This window comes from Macaca thibetana, chromosome 14 (assembly GCF_024542745.1).
Source record: "Macaca thibetana thibetana isolate TM-01 chromosome 14, ASM2454274v1, whole genome shotgun sequence".
NCBI classification, from domain to species: Eukaryota; Metazoa; Chordata; class Mammalia; order Primates; family Cercopithecidae; genus Macaca; species Macaca thibetana.
The window spans coordinates 94,872,959-94,885,411 of NC_065591.1; the positions used below are offsets into that span (position 1 = coordinate 94,872,959).

The 12,453-nt window shown below is 41.8% G+C and overlaps 1 long non-coding RNA gene across 1 annotated transcript; it reads left to right on the plus strand.

The window, feature by feature from the left end:
• Positions 1–1,016: 1,016 nt before the first annotated feature.
• Positions 1,017–5,069, plus strand: LOC126934773 (uncharacterized). The gene is made up of 2 exons (XR_007719112.1): positions 1,017–1,373; positions 3,937–5,069. It is a non-coding gene; the product is annotated as an uncharacterized LOC126934773 (long non-coding RNA).
• Positions 5,070–12,453: the final 7,384 nt, after the last annotated feature.

The following is a 12,453-nucleotide window of genomic DNA, read 5'->3' on the forward strand; positions in this document are numbered from 1 at the left end:
CTACCAAAAACTAAAGGAAGGGACAAACTATTTATTAGTCTAGAAAATCTGAAAGATGGTTTTCTATATAATAAATGAGCTCTAAATATGCTGTATGAACTTGCTGTGCCTCTATTCCTTCCTGTTAGTGTTTGTTACTGGATGATTCCTTTGGTTTAAATGTGAGGAGGTATAAGTGAATTCATTCAGAGATGATTTAAATAATAACTTCCATTGATGCAAGCCAAACTCCCCATTGCTTAGCACTTAGCCTTTGGAGATCTTAGAAGATGGTAGGAGTGTAAGGAGGGAGGGAGGAAGGAAGGAAGGAAGGAAGGCAGGAAGGAAGGAAGGAAGGAAGGAAGGAAGGAAGGAAGGAAGGAAGGAAGGAAGGAAAGAAAAAAGGAAGGAGGGAGAGGGAGCCGGGATCTAGAAATAACCAACAATACTTCATGTTAATACATACTTTATCATTTACGTATTTCAAAGATGCTATTTTATATGATCCTTAGAGCAACCCTGTGAAGTAGGCAAGGCAAGTATTTCTATCTTCATTTTAATGCACAAGAATGCAAAATACAGAGACGCTTGAAAGTGCTAGAGCTCAAATTCAAACCTTGATTTTCTTTTTTTTTTTTTTTTTTTTGGCATTACTGTGCTGCATTATCACATTTGGCTGCTGTGCTGCTGTGGCCAAAACACCAAAAGAAATTCTGGGTATCTCCAAAGAGGGAATTTAAATGTGTATCTTTGGGTCTGCAGAGGCTGTGGGACCACTTCTAGTCTTGGCTGTCGATCTTCCAGTCACTGTGCTCTAGGACTCATGTGCTCTTATTGTGGCCCGTGCTGCAGGAAAATAGGACTAGGTGGATGTAATAGCTCCCCTGATGAGCACACACATACACACACACTCCAGACAGCATATTCCACTTCGGCACTGTTTAATGTGTGCCCATTTGGGGTGGGAGGCACGTCTCCCAAGTGCCCTTTGGACAAAGCAGTTTGTAGCCAGGTGAATAGCTGCAGAGTATGCAGTCTTTTCTTTCTCTTATTCCAATCCAAGGCCCCTTATTTCCTCCCATTTCTCTTCCCTTTCTCCTTGCACACTGTAATCAGCTCCTGTCGTCTAAACCCTCCTCTAAGCCAGTGACCAGCATTTCATACACAGGGGTGTTTCTGAGTCAGAATAAAGCCGTGAACCTGGGAAGCTTTGTAGCCAACATGACTCTCATCAAAGCAGAGAACCTGCTGGATTCATTCAAGGTTCTACAACCGGCCCTGGCCTGCGGGTGATCATCACAGTCACCTCATCACCGTAGCTCCAGTACAGGAACCATCACAATGGGGACTGCCAGCCTGAGAGGGCATGTTGAAGTCACTATCCTTTGTCACAGGTAAACGATGAAACTACTCAGTGCCACACAGATCAAATGAGTCTGTCTTTACTTTTCTTAACAGAGTGTTTGTCTAGGGATTGCAGCAGAACTATACTACCTCAGAGAGGAGCTACATGGGGAGTCACTGGAATACCGGAAGTTTTTGCACTTTGATTGAGGGTAAGAAGGGAGACCCCATTAATTTCAGGGACCTGTTATTCCCCAAACTACTCTACTCTTGGTCACCAAGTATGTTCCCAGTGGTCAGCAACCATGAGAATGTACCTACTTTGCCATGGGAATGTTGTTTACCCCTAGATTGTAGAATTATATAGACCAAATAATCTGATATCTTGCAACTCTAATCTGCCAGTCAATTTATATGATGAACTAAATATGTCCTGCTACTTTTAATTTTTTTTTCTTTTTGAGTGTCTTTTGTATGCTATTCTGGCACTTTTTACTTAAACTTCTCACATGAGTGGCTTGGCTCCATTTTGAAACTAAACCTAATTTTAGTTCCTCCCTGAAAAATATACCAACAACCTCAGTAATCAGAATTGATTTGCTGTATACACAGTATTACTATCCCTAGTGAATTAGGAAGCAATGAACAAAAACTCAGTGTTAAATTTTATTTTAAGAAATTTGGACGACAGTCTTATTAATGGTAGCTTGCCCACCTCCTGAGAGCTCCAACTATGGGAATTAGCCTCAAGGGGATATACAGAGAGTCTTTTCAAACTTGACTCAATTCTGATGATTGTGATTTCATATTCAGTAACATGCATCCAGCTGGTATAAAACTATGCTTCTACAGGGTGTGTTTTTACCCTCAGGTCCAAAGTCTTTATCCTTCTTCACTAAGTAAAGAATCATCAATGATTATACAACTGAAGGGAACACCTTAAACTATCTTCTTCCTTTTCTCAAGGAGGAGGAATTGGGAGTTGATAGCATCAACCATCAGTTACTACTGGAGTTGGCAGAGAGAGATTAACATATCCTCCAGGTAGCGTGAGACACGTTCCGGTGATCTAAGGGTGTGGCCATGTCGATGTGCTGTCTGTGGAATGACTACATCCACTCCATGTGGTTTTAAAACAATGGGTTAAGGCTCAAGAGGATTTGGTGTTTTCAGCAACTCTATGAATCCTCAGAGTTGATTCAGTTACTGATGTAGAAATAAAGTCAGGCATATGTTTGGAAAAAATGACTATCTTGTACTTCATCTGACTGGGTCATATGGCATGGCCAAGTTGTGTAAGTATGGGAATAAATAGGTTCAGGGAAGTGTTGGATGTCAACACTTTTTGTCCGTGCCCACTTGAGCATCCAGCAAGATTTTAGTCTCAGATGTTTTATATCCCAAGTACAGTGCTTCCATCATCCCATCTGGTCTTCACATTTCCCTGAGAGAAATTCCTGATGACTGGCTAATATTCTTTGTATTTTAGAAACCACTGGGCCATTCTCCCTTGGCTTTGTATATGCTCAGGAAATATAGACAAATTTTAAAACTAGCCTAACTAAGATATCTAGTAAAAGAAAAACTGTTTCCTCGAACAAAGCTTAAACTTTATTCTGTGGACCAATAATAATGCATCTTTTCTTGGGCATTTGTTCCTATTTCCTAAGCCACCATATTCCCATGCCAATAATCACCATTAGTGTGGATAGTTCAGTAGTTGGCTAAATGGTCGAATGGTCTTCACAAAAGGCAGAAGGGTCTTCTGATTCCACCACCCATCAAGGAAAGACCCTCTGTTTGTCCAGAACCAAATGAAGGCAGGCAAGACTTATTAGTTGCAAATAAAAAAACCATGATTCATGTTTTTAGTTTTAATTCTAGATAGATTTTTTTTTAATTTTTAAAACAGAACTTTATGTCCTCAAAAATATACAGTAGATATACAAACACTTATTTGACTAAACTGAGAAGTGGCCCTGAGGTTGTACAGACAGAGGAAGTACTTGAGGACCACAGCTGCAAGCCTGAAAGAATGACTTCAGATACTGGTGTTGAGGGTGTGGTTTGTGTGTGATTTTGTTAGACCTCTCACCCACACCTCCACCACCCATAACCCACCCTTACCGCCATCTTCAGGACTGAGGAAGTAGCAGCTATGACTTACTGAGTACTTGCTATGTGCCAAGGAGTCTGCTAAGTGCTGTAGATCCATTCTTTCAGTTTAGTGCATAGTTCTAGAGATAGAATGGCTGCGTTCAAATTCCAGTTCTTCCACATACTGGTTGTGTGACCTAGGACACGTCACTTCACCTCTCTGTGCTTTCTTCCTCACTCATAAAATAAGAACAAAAATAGAACTTTTGTGACAATAAGTTAATTGATACATGTGAAGCACGTAAACATCACTGGCACATAGAAAATATACACATTTGTTACTATTATCAACCATATTTTAGAAACTGAGACTCAGGAGGGCTATGTAATTTCTTCAGTATTTCACACCATTCTTCTGGGAGCATGTAAAGAACTGCCTTGAGGCTGATTTACACAATGTTTTATAGATAATTTCTTGTCTGTATTATCACATTGGTTCCAATTTCTTCACTGCAGCCACAGAGCAGCATCCCCATCGTCAAACCAATACTCCTGACTGGGCGGGTTGGCTCACACCTGTCATCTCAGCACTTTGGGAGGCTGAGGCGGGTGGATCACTTGAGCTCAGGAGTTTGAGACAAGCCTGACCAAAATGGTGAAACCCTATTTCTACTAAAAAGACAAGAATTAGCTGGTCACAGTGGCAGGCACCTGTAGTCCCAGCTACTCGAGAGGCTGAGGCAGGAGAATGCTTGAACCCGGAAGGCGGAAGTTGCAGTGAGTCAAGATCGCGCCGCTACACTCCAGCCTGGGTGACAGAGCGAGACTCCATCCCCACCTCCAAAAAATAAAAATAAAGAATAAAGAATAAAAAAATAAAATCCAATACTCGTGAAGGTGGAGAATTCATATTCCGACAACTTTGTGTTTTCCTCCAGCAATTCCTCCATGTTCCTCATCTTGAAAGCAAATACAAGTGTTGGTAGGCTGGAGTGGTGAAAAGGGCAAAGGAGCAGGAGTGGTGTCTAGAGATCCGGGGTAGATTCAGAATACAGTGAGACAAAAGGAGGCTAATAGATTTGAAAAGGTGAGAGCGCCACCCTGTATCAGGGCCCGCTTTGCTCTCCCCAGGCTGCAGTTCTCTGCAGGTACAAGGATATGCCTTCGGGTGCCTGTACCCACCCATTTCCTGCACTGTCCCCTTCTGTAGCTACAGGTAGCAACTGAGCACTGGAAATGTGGCCGGTCAGAATTGAGATGTGCTCTTAAGTATGAAACACACACCAGATTTTGAAGACTTTATATGAGAAACAGGATGTAAAACCGTCTTTTTAAAAAATCTTCATTGGCTGGGTGCGGTGGCTCACTCTTGTAATCCCAGCACTTTGGGAGGCCAAGGCAGGTGGATCACCTGAGGTCAGGAGTTCGAGACCAGCTTGGCCAACATGATGAAACCCCGTCTGTACTAAAAATACAAAAATTAGCTGGGTGTAGTGGTGCACACCTGTAATCCCAGCTACTTAGGAGGCTGAGGCAGGAGAATCGCTTGAACCCAGGAGGCAGAAGTTGCAATGAGCCGAGATCGTGCCACTGTACTCCAGCCTGAGTGATAGAATGAGACTCTGTCTCAAAAAAAAAAAAAGGTAAAATATATCATTTAAGTTCATTTTACCTATTTCTTTTTACTGCTTTTAATGTAGTCACTAGAAAATGTGGAATTCTGCATGTGACTTGTGCTATCTTTCTCTTAGACAGGGCTGCTCTAGACCACAAGTCCCCTGAATTTCCTGCTTCCAAGGCCTCAGAGGGCATCTTCCACAGGCTCATTCTCTCAAGGGTGGATCCCCTCAATGATGTGCACACTCCTAGTGGTGGCCAATGGGCTACCGGGTCAGCAGATGTGGAAGGACCTATAGGTGGTATGTCCATAACCTTGCACTTAAGGTCGCTTGCAATGCAGAGCAAAGCCAGGGATCAGAAGAGAAGAACCAGCCCAGAGGAGGGGCCTCATAAGTGTCAGGGACAGGCCTGGGCTTTGGTAAAAGTGGTCTTGAGGAGGTCAAAGAACATGTATTGTTGCAGGAGATGACAGTGAGGGAGCTGGAAGAATAAAGGTTGGGATTGGTGTTTATGCTGACAATGCCTCAAGCAAGGCTATGGGGTGTGCACTCATGCGAGTGGGGGTGCAGGCCTCTGCAGTTGAAAGCTATTTTTTGGCCAGGGGGAGAAGGGGATGGAGTCTCGCTCTTGTCAGCCACGCTGGAGTACCATGACACGATCTCAGCTCACTGCAACCTCTGCCTCCTGGGTTCAAGTGATTCTCTGGCCTCAGCCTCCTGAGCAGCTGGGATTACAGGCGCCCACCACCATTCCCAGCTTATTTTTTGTATTTTTAGTAGAGATAGAGTTTCTACTAAATCCATGTTGGCCAGGCTGGTCTCAAACTCCTGCAGGCAATCCACCTGCCTCAGCCTTTCAAAGGTCTGGGATTATAGGCGTGAGCCACCACGCCTGGCTGACAGCTATTTTCTTTCTGAAGAAACAAGTCAACCTTATGGCTAAAGGCAAAAGGGAGAGGAAAAATATAAGATGTCTGAAATAGAGTAAAATGTAAGATTGTTGTATGTATTTGTCTCAATATTTATGTCTTCACTAAAGGCAGAGACCAGCCTCTCATCAATAAATAGTGGGACCCAACCTCTGGCGGGAACCAGAACTTAAGCCCCTCAAGTCAACCAAAAAGAAAGAAGCTGGGCACAATAGCAGGTGCCTGTAGTCCCAGCTACTTAAGAGACTGAGGGCAGGAGGTTCTCTTGAGCCCAGGAGTTGGAGGCTGTAGTGCATGATTGCATCTGTGAATAGCCATGACACTCTAGCCTGAGCAACATAGCAAGATTCCTGTCTGCAAAAAAGTATCCACTGGACAAAGAATATTTAAAAAGCAGAGACTCTAATATCCTGCATCTATAAGGAACATAAATAAATTTACAAGCAAAAACCAAACAACCCCATCGAAAGGTGAGCAAAGAACATGAACACTTTTGGAAAAAAGACATGTGTGCAGACAAGAAGTATGTGAAAATAGCTCAATATCACTAATCATTAGAGAAATGCAAATTAAACCACAATGAGATACCATCTCACATCAGTAAGAATGGCTATCAGCAAAATGTCAGAAAATAACAGATGCCGGCAAGGTTGTGGGGAAAGAAAAACACTTATACACTATTGGTGGGTGTGCGAATTCGTTCAACCACTGTGGAAAGCAGTATGGCAATTCTCAAAGAATTAAAACCAGAACTACCGTTTGACTCCAAAATCTCATTACTGGGTATATACCAGAATGAATATAGATCATTCTACCACAAAGACAAAGGCACACACTATGTTCATTGCAGCACCAGTCACTATTGCAAAGACATGCAATCAACCGAGATGCCCAGCAGTGGTAGACTGGATAAAGAAAATGTGGTACATACACCATGAAATACTATGCAGCCATAAAAAGAACAAAATCATGTCCTTTGCAGGAATATAGATGGAGCTGGAGGCCTTTATCCTTAGCAAATGAACGAACGCAGGAACCAAAAACAAGTACCACATGTTCTCACTTATAAGTGGGAGCTAAATGATAAGAACACATGGACACAAAAAGGGGAACAACAGACACTGGGGCCTACTTGAGGGAAGAGGGTGGGAGGAGGGAGAGGAGCAGAAAAAGTAACTATTGGGTACTAAGCTTAGTACCCAGGTGACTAAATAATCTGTAACAAACCCCCAGGGGGCAAGTTTACCTATACAACAAACCTGCACATGTACCCTTGAATCTAAAATAAGAGTTAAAAATAAAATAAAAATAGAAAGCAGAGACTCTGGCATAGAGGATAATGGAGAGATCCAGTATGCTATGCTGTAGCAAAAGTGGGGATTCAATCTTGGGGAAAACACAGAAACCCAGTTTTCAAAAGTAGATACAAAGTCAAAGTTGTTCTAGCAAAGATTTTTTCATTGAACCCCAGACAACTGAGTTTCAACTCCCTCAATCTCTTTTGACTAAGGTCAGTCATGGTCAAGCAGCCTCAGCAGTGGGGAGAACATGGTCAGCAAAGGCTGAGCATCCAAGATAATATAGAGACATCAGCTCAGCTTCCCTTGACTCTGGGACATGGATGCCATCAGGCTAGTGGTATCATTACAGTAGAATTACATTTCATGCCCCTGATAGACAATCTATGCCATGGCCTAGATTAGAGGAGAGTAGAGGAGTTAACAAGCTAGAAGGAGAAAAGTGAATGATGTGTATGGCCTAGTCTTCAGCATTACTCTATGCTCTTGAAAAGACCATTTCCTCTCTCTTGGCCCCAGATTCTTATTTGTAAACTGAAGGAATTGAAATCAGATAATCTAATAAGTTTCTGTAAATTTTAGTATCTTATGTAAACACAGGACACACAATATTTCCATATTCCTCTAGTCCCCAAAGCTGCCCCATTGAAAGATTTCAGGAAATGTTTTAAAAGTAAATACCAAGTAGAAGCATATTACATATACCGGGTGTACAGTGACATTCTCATGAAATAGCTCTGAGCCCTTAATTCATATTCCAGTTAATCCCACATAATACCTGGGTAACTTTTGTTGCCAAGTATCTGACTTCCATTACCACGACTGCACAATATTGCCCAGTTTCGCTTCCTTAGGATTCTGCTTCCTTAACCTTTATCTTATCTCGCTGTTATTCAAACCATAAAACAAGTTAGATGTTTCCTATGAAATTAGGAATGCAAGTATTTAGGAGATATCTTATTTATTAAGGGATAAAGCCTTGCAAGTGGGTTTGGAAAAGGATAAGGCTGGAGGCACAGTTGATGCTGTGTCCCAGCCCTCTGCTCAGCTCAAAATAATCCAAACTAGAGTTGGCCAAAAACTGAGCCAGCACTAGCGTACACACTGTACCCCATGTGCTCTGAAACACAGCTCAGGCTTCTTGTTCCCTGCGTTGTTTTGGAAGCAAAGCCACAAGGCGCTGGGCACTCACTAAGCCAAAGCACGAGCTGGCCAAAGGATACAACCCAGAAAGGCAAATGCTCTTAACCTCAGAACACAACACCTCTTTTTAGATAGAATTGGAAGGGCCACATGAATGGTTTTGCTTGTGACCTGCGCAGGCTTTTAGTGCCCAGTCTAATAAAGGAAAGAGAAGATCGTCCAGAAAAGGAAGGCTACTGGTATATGTAACCATTTAAAAACAAACAAAAAATAAATAAATAAAACTTTTTAGTTGCTAATTTTACATATTTTTGGTGCAAAAGATCGGACACAGATAAGCACAAAAGATGGAACACAGATAAGGATGCTTGGGCAATGTCCTTTAATCCAGCATAAATTATGAAAAAAAAAAGCATCAATATCTTCACTTATGAAAAACTGTAAGATGTAACAGGTGGATTTGGATAGTAAGTCCAGTTTCATTGCAACCAAAATTTAACAGACAGAATTCTCTGGATATCACGTACTTACAATTGTTCCTTGCCCAGTTGATGTGTGATGACGTTATTGAATGAGTAGTTCTAGAGTGGGTTACAATGAATTTTGCATATACTTGTGCGTGTTTCTCCATGCGTGTACAACTGAGATAACATTTATGCAATAGAATTTTACCTGTTCAGGCTCATGTATGAAAGAGAAATTTTCCTTCTCACAGAATCTAATTTTAGGGTATAGTTTTGTTATAGGAAAGGGGTCCTGATCCAGACCCCAAAAGAAGGTTCTTGGATCTCACGCAAGAAAGAATTCAGGGCGAGTCTGCAATGCAAAGTAAAAGCAAGTTTATTAAGAAAGTAAAGGAATAAAAGAATGGCTACTCCATAGAGCAGCCCCGAGGGCTTCTGGTTGCCCATTTATATGGTTATTTCTTGACGATATGCTAAACAAGGGGTGGATTATTCATGCCTCCCCTTTTTAGACCACATAGGGTAACTTCCTGACGTTGCCATGGCATTTGTAAACTGTCATGGCGCTGGTGGGAGTGTAGCAGTGAGGATGACCAAAAGTCACTCTCTTCGCCATTTTTGTTTTGGTAGGTTTTAGCCAGCTCCTTTACTGCAAACTGTTTTATCAGCAAGGTCTTTATGACCTGTATTTTGTGCCGACCTCCTGTCTCATCCTGTGACTTAAAAGGCCTTAACAGTCTTGGAATGCAGCCCAGTAGATTTCAGCCTTGTTTTACCCAGCTCCTATTTAAGATGGAGTTGCTTTGGTTCACACACCTCTGGCAGTTTTGGCAATTCAGGTCAATTAAGACATCATGATAAATTCTTACAAAAATGGCCATGCTGTTGCTATAAACTCAGCACATTTTTTTATTTTCCAGAGATCATTATTAGCTGCAGTTCAATTTGAGTGTCTTGTGAGCAGTGAGGTAGAACAAAATCAAGGAATCTTAAATCAGCATTTCGCATACTTCAATATACCAGGCAGTTATAAAAGTCCAAAAAATTAGAAAAACTAAACCATGTGAGAAAGCAACTTTGGAAACTGTAAAGCTTTTCTTCCTCTAAACTCACCATTGCCCTCAGGTAATACGCAATTGTTCACTGTTTTGGTTGGTAATCTTTGCCTCCTGGGTTCAAGCAATTCTCCTGCCTCAGCCTCCCAAGTAGCTGGGATTACAGGCACCTGCCACCATGCCTGGCTAATTTTTGTATTTTTAGTAGAGACGGGGTTTCACCATGTTGGTCAGGCTGGTCTCCAACTCCTGACCTCAGGTGTCCACCCGTCTCAGCCTCCAGAAGTGCTGGGATTACAGGTGTGAGCCACCGCACCTGGCCCACTTTTTTATTTAGAAAACAAAATTTATCATGCCTAGTAGTTTGGATTTTCCTCCCTCTTGGTGCCAGAATAGTGCTGGTTTGTTTTCTCTTTGGAGTGCTGATTCTACTGGTTGTATACATTGTGCATCTTGTAGATCACGTTGGAGTCTGTCACCCAGGGGCCTGTGATGACTCACAAGCCCTTGCTCTAAGGGGTGCATGCTTCAGGTCTTGGTGGCTTCATCAAGCCACCAAATCAGGATGACAGTGAAAGGAATGAGGTACATCCCCCATATATCTCCCAACTTCCTGAGCCCAGCACAAACACATTCCTCCATATTTCTTTCAAACTTCAGAAAAACATCACCTGGGAGATCTCCGATAAGGAATGCTAAATGTATAATGTTAACCAATTGTAATGCTGTAACCGAGAGAATTACCTTGTTCCCTGTAACTTTACATATCCTGTTTACATCGGGCTATAAAAAGCAAGCACTCGCATTGTTCGAGGCCCTCTTGTATGCTGTGGAATGGAGGGACCAGGTTCGAACTTGTAGTAAAGATCCTTGCCGCTTGGCTTTGACTCTGGACTCTGGTGGTCTTTGGGGAACAAACGGTCTGGGCATAACAACAGAATCCCGGCTCACTTCTGAGAGATCAGCGAGGGGAACTCATATGCAAAAACTTGGAAACCTGGAGCAAGCTGTTCTTACTATTAAATCTTACTTGAAAGTCAGTAATGTAAAGTCAGGAGTTAAACAATCAGCGATGTGGCTAAGTTCCTCAACCTTATGTTAAAGAACAAAGCACTGGTTTTGTGACTTAACTGAATTCTCTGACCAGTTCAACCTTTTCTAAAAGGGTGTTGCTGGTGCCACCTAGTGGAAGTATTGTAAATCTCACAGCCTCGTGATGAATCCGTAAATCAAAGTATTTTCTGTGACCAAGGCTTAATCCACTCTGGTTGGCCCCAACAAAACTGTGTGAGCAGAGAGCTGCACTTTTTTTTTTTTCTAAATGGGAAGTGAGTTAAACTTGGTAGCTTTTATGGTGGCTATCTTTCAGCTATATATATTTTGGTGTTTTTATTCTGACATGAGGATGTGGAAATCCAGGACAATATTTTTGGTTTAATACAAAAGTTCTCCCAGGATAATTCCAAGAGCAAAATTTGTTACAGCAATATAAGATCTTGTCAGTTTCTCCTATTCCAAATACAAGTATGCTGTTGGTTCACTTTGAGGAGTTTTTCAAGCCTTTTACCCTTATTATCTAATGAAGAGGCTGTTACTAGCTGCAATTCAATTTGAAGACCGTGCATTTGCCTAGTACATTAGCTCTAGGTAAATGCACTCTCACTTTAATTTGTGAATATAATATTACTTCTCATAAAGCATTCATTTGGTTTTCTCAACCCCATTCGTGAATATCTATACAAACTGGCTATCTGTATTTTACCTGTAACCTATTTCATAGAAGATTCTATTAGGACCATCTGCTCAGTTAATAATCAGCTCTCTTTAATACTACCTCTATCCCCAGTGGTAAACTCCAAATAGACATTTGCTATAATTTGAATTTGATGCTTTGGTTACCATGGAGGGACACTAATCAAGGTAACACCAATTAGATTTGGAATTTTGAATTGAGACTGGAGTAAAGATGGAAGTCAGGAAACAATCTCGACTATATATATTTTTCTATATACCTTTATGTATATCTTTATATCTATATATCTTTATATATATCTGTCTGTCTTTCTGTCTACCCATGAGAGAGAAATATCATGAAAGAAAATGGTAAAACATAGGGAAAATGTTTCTGAAATCAAGTTAAACATCCTTTTTATTTTTGTTTCTTTATTTTTTGAGACAGGGTCTAACTCTATCACCCAGGCTGGAGTGCATTGGTGTAAGCATAGCTTACTGCAGCCTCAACCTCCTGGGCTCAGGTGATCCTCTTGCCTCAGCCTCCTGAGTAGCTGGGACCTGGTTCCTTCTCCTTCTCCTTCTTCGTCTGAGACTGGGTCTTGCTCTGTCACCCAGGCTGGAGTGCAGTGGTGTGATCACATTTCACTGCAGCCTTGACCTCTCCCTGCCTCATGCAGTCTTCCCACCTTAGCCTCCCTAGTAGCTGAGACTACAGGCACATACCACCACCCACAGCTATTTTTTTTTTTTTTGTAGATACTGGGTTTCACCATGTTGCCCAGGCTGATCTC